The sequence below is a fragment of the Colias croceus genome, chromosome 2, assembly GCF_905220415.1.
Source record: "Colias croceus chromosome 2, ilColCroc2.1".
NCBI classification, from domain to species: Eukaryota; Metazoa; Arthropoda; class Insecta; order Lepidoptera; family Pieridae; genus Colias; species Colias croceus.
Genome location: NC_059538.1, coordinates 10800646 through 10810474, shown reverse-complemented (window position 1 = coordinate 10810474; position 9829 = coordinate 10800646). Strand labels below are relative to the sequence as shown.

The 9829-nt window shown below is 32.2% G+C and overlaps 2 long non-coding RNA genes across 2 annotated transcripts; both read right to left on the bottom strand.

The window, feature by feature from the left end:
- Positions 1-4717: 4717 nt before the first annotated feature.
- LOC123701258 lies at positions 4718-5292 on the bottom strand. The gene is made up of 2 exons (XR_006752708.1): positions 5165-5292; positions 4718-5001 (listed from the first exon to the last, which is right to left on the bottom strand). It is a non-coding gene; the product is annotated as an uncharacterized LOC123701258 (long non-coding RNA).
- An 865-nt stretch (positions 5293-6157) lies between these two features.
- On the bottom strand, positions 6158-8150 carry LOC123701254. Its single transcript, XR_006752702.1, has 2 exons — positions 7348-8150; positions 6158-6423 (listed from the first exon to the last, which is right to left on the bottom strand). It is a non-coding gene; the product is annotated as an uncharacterized LOC123701254 (long non-coding RNA).
- Positions 8151-9829: the final 1679 nt, after the last annotated feature.

Here is a 9829-nt window from a genome sequence, read left to right as displayed (position 1 = left end):
ATACTCGCTACCTAACTAAAGGACTGTAAAATCAATCTTACGATAAATATTATTTAGTTTAATATTATTTAGTATTAATAATAACTAATTGGCCCGCGCAGGGCTGCGCCCAATTGCATGCACTTTCGTCTTTTTAAAATAATTTTTTTATTTTTTTGGATAATAATAATTTTTATCTATGTATAATGTTAATGTAAGTGGAAACAAATCCTACGAAATAAAATTATTAAAATCCGTTCTTCGGTTTTTGAATTAAAAGTTAAATAAGACTTTCGTTTATATTTTATTTATATGAATATTATTGTTATTTTAATAAAACCGTTATGACACCAGTAAAATCTTCTAACAAACTAAGGGAAGGGATTATCATGATGTCCTAAAGCAGTAGTTATTAATTCCAGTATGGAAATATGAAAATGTAGGTCGTCTAGCGACATCATATTTCCACATAATTAAAACTGCCTAGACATCATGGTTACCCCCTATTTAATAGAGATTGTAGCTAATTATCTTGTCCTACTAATCCTATCCTACTAATATTATAAATGCGAAAGTTTGTGAGGATGTGTGAGTGTTTGTTACTCTTTAACGCAAATACTACTGAACCGATTATTATGAAATTTAGCACACATATAGAGTATAGTAGACCTATAGGTAACTCATGGATAACCGGGATAGGTTTTATCCCGGAAATCCTACGGGAACGGGAACTATAGTTTTTCTTTGAAAACGCGGGCGAAGCCACGGGCGGAAAGCTAGTCATGTATAAAAATGTTCGTTATCTATTCATCATCAAAACATAAACTTTCAACGATTCGCCATTATCTCCTTCATTAAAATACAATGAAACACACGGAAAGTGGTTGATTCTTTGTTCTAATGCCTGTCACGATTTGCATTTAATTAATTGCAAGATGCATTAATATATCAGATAAAGGTATTATCTTTGATCATTCAAAATTCCATTGTTTTACACTATAGGTACCTACATGATTTGTTCTTTCATTTCCTTGAGAAGGGTACAGGTGTTCTTTTACGATTATGTGCATATAATATAGGTAGAAAGAACAAACATTTATGTTTAAAAGTAGAGTTCCTAACAGAGATGAATTTATTCATAAAAACATTTAATAGTGGTAGGGCTTTCTTACATAATATGCCCATTGTCCACAGATTACTAAAAAGTTACTACGTAAGTATGACTGTGTACATTTTATTGCCTCATTGGAACTGTGATAGAAACATTACCTAGGGACTGTCTTCAGCTCCTAGGTATTAAGGACGTTTATTACTATTGCCTGTAAGCATAATAATATAAAGGTTACAAAATAAAAGATATTAATTCATTCAATCTGTATTATCATATCGATTTAACATCCAGCCACAATCCAACCGAAAACGCAGAGAATGGAACATTAAAATATTGAAATACTTCGTTCAAGTTTATTCACACATTTGTGACAGACGTTCGTATTCGTACCACAATTTATGCTGACAGCTACATTAACGAATATACATTTTCCCCACTCAATTTTACACACACATAAGTAAAAATCCTTCAATCGTATAACAAAATATTTGCATTGCCCTACACTGTATATCTATAGTATATAGTATATTATCTATGCCTGTATCGAGCTTTTAGACCATTATCAAGGACCGATAAACACTGATATTTTCGATAACAGATTGGAGGCTCTTGTATCGAACGCGTTTATGAAAACACAATGGGTAATGATTGCGTTTGGGAATACGGAAATCAATTTATTCAGTTCCTTTAAGTATGGATGGATATTTTTTTCAATTATTGACGATTTGGTTTGGTTTACTGATACATAGAACCGTACGCAATGGAGAACCGTACTTCTTATAAGGGAGCTACTCTATATTTCTTTTAACGAAATCTATGTTTAAGAGGCTATATCAGTATCATAAAATTGTAATTTAATGTTTATCAGAATGAGAAATATTAAATTGTAATTTTTGCCAATAATTTATACCTACGTGACGTAGAATAACTGTCTCTACATATACAAACATAATATACCTAGATTTCGACGTAATATCTATGTTTTCATATTATATTTGTTTTTCTTCAGTTTTTGAAGAGCAAATAGAATCAATAAATTAATGTTTTATTTTAATATTGTTTTAACATAATTAAAAAAATATCAGTAGTAAATTAGATAGTTTTCTATGTCCTTAGGGATGTCGTAGGTCAGCAGTCGTTTACACAGTTGTGTTAATATTTTATTCTTAAAACATAGATCAAAATATACATTTTTATTTATACAATTCGCCTAGCTTTCCGCCCGCGGCTTCGCCCGCGTTTTCAAAGAAAAACCCGCATAGTTCTAGTTCCCGAGGGATTTCCGGGATAAAACCTATCCTATCTCTCAAGTTGGATCGAACTGCACATGGTGTGCGAATTTTATTATAATCGCTTAAGTGGTGTAGGAGTCCATTGAGGACAAATATTGTGACACGAGATTTATATATATTAAGAAGATGTACTCGGGTACTCGTTTTATATTTGTGGTAGGACTGGTAGGTATACAAGTTAATATTCTAATCCAGGAGGAGGCAAATCAATAAAATCAGTTCAGCCATTCTTAAGTTATAAGTGGTGTAACTAACACGACTTTTGTGTATGTGTATAGATTTGAAAAGAGAGGAAAATAATGCCTCTTTATGTCTAGACTGAAAAGAACTCTAACAAAACAATCCGTCAATTGGAAACCCATCCTTTGTCAAAACCTGTCGAAGGTTAACAGGCTAATAACATGCTTGTATTATAATGGATAAAATGAAATAAATAAATATGCCTAGATACAACACTATTTCACCTCAAACTAGGCAAACATTATATGCCTTGGTCATAAGACTATTACCTATCTACTGGATATGAATTATATTTTTAAGTGGTACATATTTATATAACGGATGTGTTTCATTCTATATTAATTAATTAATTCATGTATGTACACATTACTCTTCTAGTAAGTTGAAAGACAATGTTTCATATTACTTTATTGTTAACTAGCTTCCGCCCGCGACTCCGTCCGCGCGGAAAAATTAAGTTTTATTTTTTTTCTACGTATTTTTCCGGGATAAAAAGTATCCTATTTTATGCCCAGGATAATAAGGTATAATTATACCAAGTTCCATCGAAATCGAACCGTTAGTTTTCACGTGATGCCTGAACATACAGACAGACAGACAGACAGACAGACAGACAGACAGACAGACAGACAGACAAAAATTTTTTTAATCACATATTTGGGCTTGTTATCGATCCAGTAACACCCCCTGCTATTTATTTTTTCAATATTTTCAATGTACAGAATTGACCCTTCTACAGATTTATTGTATGTATAGATAATCACAACAAAAAATTGAGGTAGTTTTCAATTTTTCACACGTTTTCTGCGTTGTTAATTGATTCGTCATTTTGGAGCTGGAGTGTCATAATGTTTGGATCAATGCCCTCTGTATATTACCTATTTAACATGTCAGAAAACAGTAAAATATTACGACAACAATATGATGCCATCTGAATTAATGACCAATTTATTAAGACACCTAGGCAAAAATAATATAGAAAGGAATTACAAAATAACTATGAAATACTAGGAAGTAACCGACGAATTGGAGGTCGGATGTATTGCCTCATGTATTTGATAGTATAATAAGTATCAATTGTACGTATCAAAATTCAAATGGGTTCCAGAATATTCCACATAGAAGAGCAACGCACATCCATACAAAATTTCGTGATCATAATATTACTAGGAAGGACATTTATATCTGTAATAACCAGGTCAACTGCACATACCCCATTACGCAAGATTTGTGAGAAATACTTCCACTGTTTATACCTCTTCACTTCATTTAACATGAAACCTATTTTCACCTTTTTCCTCATTTGTTTTACAATAAACGCCTTTATTGAGTCAAGTGGACTGTATAGTCTTAATTGGCGTTTTTTTTTTTCTACACAACAATCAGACATGTATTTACAAATCAAATTGCTATTAAATTGACTTCAATTGCGTAGGACAAGTTCTCATTCACGACCTTTTTCAGATTTTAACCCTAGAAAGATAGTCTGCGTCAAAATGACTCCTGCGTTTTCGAAATATAGCTTTATCTTTTTAAATGTCGCGAATCCATAACTGTGCTTATAGGACATTTCATAAGTCACTAAGAGCTACCCTATGGTATACGTCTCAATAAAGTTAGAGTAACCAATTTTGAAATATAACGACTACGTGAGTCAAAATTACGCATGATTATCTTTACCGTGACTTTTAAGATTTTGACTTCTATGGTAGTTTGAATATTTTTTAGCTTATTTTTACTGTATATTGTGACTTATGTTAAAAATTTATTTTTATACATATTGAAGCAAATATAGAAAACAATTGGGGATAGAAAATTGGAAGAATATTGTATACTAGCCGCTCTTATGCAAAGCGATGAGGGTCCCTGTGAAGAAACCGATAGGGAAGTAGGAGGACCACGAAATTGAAAATGACGAGCAAAGTGACACAGAAGAAGCTTTTCCCGATGAGGTACAAAGCAAAGATGATATATTACATTCAAGCAAAAGGCGAAGTAGATGCATTAGACCGAATGTGTTCCCTGATGTTCAATAGTAGTAAGACAATGAGATGGCCAATGGCTTTATTTTATGGAATCAATAAAATTGCTTGGATATTGCATATTAAATTTATAGCCACAATGTTAACATCAAAGCACAAAAACATCCGAGTCAAAAAAACATGAAATATAGAAGCATGGAACCGTCTTCTTTGTTTATGCGTGGGTGTTTAGAATCACCAGCTTTGATAAGATATTTGCGTGATAATATCTCCAAGTTGTTGCCAAATGAAGTATCTGGTACATCGTAAGAAAGTACTGAGGAGGCCTTCCGTAAAAAAAAAAACGTATTTACTATACGATTTGTCCTTCTGAAATATGACGAAAGGCAAATTCCTCCTGCAAAAAATGTAACATCGTTATATTATGTCGTGAGCATACGTTGATATGTGCTAAACTTGTTTCTCACTATTTTTTATATAAGTATATGTACAACATATATATAAGATATAAAAAAGTCTGATAATTGTGGCCAAAAATAAGTTTTTATTAGAAATAATACGTGTTACAAGAATTGTAGATTTAAAGCAGACGTTTAATGTTTTCGTTTTTTTATATGTATAAAAATAATTAAAAATAAATTATTTGTAATATTAATTATTCTAACATAACTGTAAATATATAATAACTTACAATTTATAGAAAAAAAAAACAATATACCGCGACTTAGAGCTAACTAAAAAACATGCGTAAATTTGACGCATGACTATCTTTCCCGTATTACTCAATATGATTATCTTTCTAGGGTTAAGGCCGGTTGCAGAGCTTCACCGACCATCAGTGCGTACGTCAGTCGCGCTTGTCATATGTACGGAAATACGCGTGCGTATGGTCGGTCTAGGTATGAACGGTTTTATGAATTTCCATACATATGACAAGCGCGACTGACGTACGCACTGATGGTCGGTGAAGCTCTGCAACCGGCCTTACTCGTACGGAATATCTTTTCCTTGTTTGGGTTAACGAATAAATTTTGTCACAAATAAATACTACGCCAACATCGCAAACTAATAAGAACCTACCTACCTAGCGAGTTACCTAGGTTGTTAAGCAACCTTTATTCTATTCAATTTGTACAATTTTATCATTTATTGCATACCAATTTTTTACTCAATTGTACGCTAGGTATGTTAAAATAACAGCATATTTGATTCAGTATATACTTAAATCATTATTATTATATAAATACAATTGTCCGTATTTAAGCAAAAAGGAACCAACCAGCAAATACGCACTTCTGAGATATCAAAGGATTTACAAAAACATTTGCAGCTCTGTTAGATGAAGTAAAATTAATATTTATTTTATTTAAATTCATTGATAAATTACTTATTTAAGTATGTGTATATAAATTTGTTCTGAATACTCTTAAACTTTCTAGATAATTAAGAAAATGTGCATGTGGTTCCTTTTAACATTTATCAATTGATAGGTTTTCTCTTATACAAAAAAGAACCACAACCCAGGGATTTAATGATATAAATGAAACTATGTATTTATAATATCGTAATAAAGCTTTTATTAAAAAGATATATAAAATAATACATATAGAGGACGTTTATTCGACGTTATCATCAAATTGGATTTCGAAATCCACCTTGTCTAGTCCATCTATGTGGTCTTCTATTGCATCATCACTAATAAGATTGTTATAAAAACTCTGTGCATATTGTGGAATGAGATGTAATATGGCCTGAATATCGCTTGAAGGTGAAGAAAGCTTCTCCAGAGGCATCGACGTATAAGGTTCTTCGTTATCTTCTGTAATAAAAAGAAAAAAGCTTTAAATCAAAACAATAAAGCCGCGTGGCTTTTATACGTAGATTTATGGCGACAGCAAAATATAATTAGTTCTTATAAAGCCGTGTCCCTACTAGACGACTAAGTATGTTGTAGGTACATGCGCTATGTACAAAAAACTGGCTAAGTGCGAGTCGGACTCGCGCAACGAAGAGTTCCGTACCATTATCTATAGAAACGGCAAAAAATCACGGTTTATTGTATGGGAGCCTCTTAAATATTTATTTTATTCTGTTTTTTAGTATTTGTTGTTACAGCGGCATCAGAAATACATCATCTATGAAAATTTCGACTGTCTAACTATCACAGTTCATGAGACAGAGGGACAGACAGACAGACGGACAGCGGAGTCTTAGTAATAGGGTCTCGTTTTACCTTTTGGATACGGAACCCTAAAAATCACACGCAACAGTGACCAAACCTAAAAAAAAATTAAATAAACTTGTTAAAATTTTCAATTTCGCGGGCTAGGGCCTTGTTCCGGTCAAAACAGTGGCAGCGCGACTTTTAAAATCAAACAAATTATTATATGCGCTGAATGTACTGTACTGAATCTGAATCTAAACGTATTTTACCAAAATAGTAGGTAGGTACCTAGATCATCGACAGTTGATTTTAAAACAGGGTTTAGTAGTTCCATCTCACAATGACAGGTAAATCGTAACAAAATGACTCTTAATAATTCGACTCGCCTTCGTGAACAACAACAGTGTCGTTAAAATACGTAAATCCACACAGGATTCCTCTTGTACTTACTAATTAATGAACTATCTTTTTAAAATCACTCCACAATCGGGAATGAATCAAAATTGGATAAAGCGTACATACCTGCATCTCATAGATTCAATAAGTACCTACTTAAATGCATTAAATAAAACTACTTACCCGTTGTATCTTCATTATTATCTTCGGTGTTCGTCTCCAATGCTTTTCTTACCAATTGCTTCCTTATTTATTTATTACTAAACATTTTCACATTTAATTTTAAAGGTAATTAACAAAAACAATAGAACTTACTTCGCGGAGAAAAAAAACGGCCGTCACGTATTCGAAATACTTCGCTGAATGTCACCTATATTGACAGATGTTCGACGTTTTACTTTAAAAATTGGAGTTTTGCACTTTGAGCTATATAAGACGTAATGAAATACGTTGTTTAAAGATGAGAAGCATTCTGCATTGTGCACAAGTCAAGGCATTTGGTTCCGTATAGCGATGATGGGTTTCTGGATGTTTTACAATATTTATTTATGCATGATAGAACCGAATGCTTGTGGTTTTATTTTGCAATAAAAAATTACAATTAAATTATGAATTTATTTTACGCATAACCATACCATAGAAACCTGGTTCCATTTTGTGTATTAAAAATAATTGTTATTAATAGAAATATGTGTAATGTATAATGGTACCAAGTATCTGCGGATCTGTTTTGTATATAATGACATGATAGTAATATCGTTTATTTGTATGAACAAAGCAGTCCCGTGGTGCTGTGGTTCGGTTTTGCTTCATATGTATTATTCGTTGTTGCTGGTGGTTCCTTTCTGCTTTTAGTATACCTTGTTTCCAAGGTAAAATTCATATGGTTCTTGTTTGTATAAGAATTTAGACCACTTTTAAATGAGTATTCTTCAAGAAACGGAAAAAAGCAAATTTGTCGAGTGGTTCCATTTTGCATAAATACGGACAATTTTTGGTGGAATTCCTAACTCAATGTCTACAACTGACTTAAAAACATGCGTGTCACAGGGCTATCAGGCTATCGATTTGTCATTAGGGTATTACTTCCATACTTAAGATAAGGGCAACTTAAATGTTAAGTATGGATAGAACTTACTTTTTGGCTCGTAGACAATTGATAAACGTGTCTATATAAAAATATAACAGTTTGTTAGAGCGTATGTCATAGCTATTTTGGTCCAAGACAAGTAATCAACTACAATGGGCGTGCTAAACCATAAACTTTTCGAAATGTTGAATATACGCCACATAAAACACAAAAACTCAAACCGTTTTCAAAGAAATAATATATTTGATATAAAAACACAAGAGGTTAACATAAAACTAATATTTCATATAAACGCAAGCTTCCAGAAAATTCTCGGATATATTATAATTCTTCCTCAACGACACGACCAGACGTAATCCATTAAATACTTTTCCCTAGAGAGTTTTATCGTTTATCCTCGGTTTATAGGGTTCGTAGTTTTCAACACGTTTCACATGAAATACGAAATTAATTGATATTTAATACTAAATTTAATATAAAGGGAATGTTATAGGGCATCGCTTGTTAGCGTGTCGTGTGCGAAATTTCTTCAATTAATATGTTACGAAGTACTTCTTGGTACTTCTCGGTACACAAGGACTTTAAAAATGTGTTTATTTATTATTTTCATGTGAATTAATCACCTAATGCGGCAATTAGAATGAAATACATAGTCGTTTTCACACAGTAAAGGGTGTTTGTTTGAATCTTATTTAAAACATTTTATGACTATCGTTTAAGAGACAAAGTCGATGGCATACTTAAAATTATACAGATTTCGTTCAAAATAATGTATTTACAAAATTAATTACAAGAGTTTCTCTCGACTCTACATTGCAAAATCTGTTTACTGTCACGAAAACTAATTGCTATTAAATAAATCAAAATCGTATCTTCTACAAGAATAATATTTGTGTTTGTGTTTCAAAACAAGTACGTAGGTATCTAGGTATAGTTATACTCATCAAGCGACACCACTAGATCACATTAATTTGATTGATCTTAATTGTTTAAAACCGCGCCATTACAAGCGTTTCAGTTGATGATACCTCTTTGTAATAATATCCGTAAATTGCTATTCCAAAATACGTTGACCCCTTTAATTGAAACGTTTTCTTGTTTATCTTATTGTGGCTGCATGGAGACAGGGGTTTCTGTATAGTGGTCGAGCGGTGAGTGTCCATTAGAGAAATGTTTATCTTTAATTACCTTTGTGCAGTTCGTTGGATGGTAATAGTTCAAACTTCAAACGGTAAACTTCAATAGGTTTTGTTAGCGAAATATATGACTCGAGTACTTAGTTAGTCTGGATAGCTAAGATTTTAAAGACGCTCCTAAAAGCTAAATACGATAGGTAGTAATAATTAGTCTTTTATCCGGCATACTTTAATAAAAATAAAGCGATTTTTTTTAATAAAATAAAAGTTTTCTATTTTATTAGTCAGCCTGTCTGTCTAGATTTAATTTTAAATCGAGTTTATAGGACTACGGGATACTTACACAAACAGAAAATGACCAAACCTAGAGCTAGAATGTTATTTTATTTCTGTATCTTTTAAAATAAATACCACAGATAATGATACAATACTTTATACG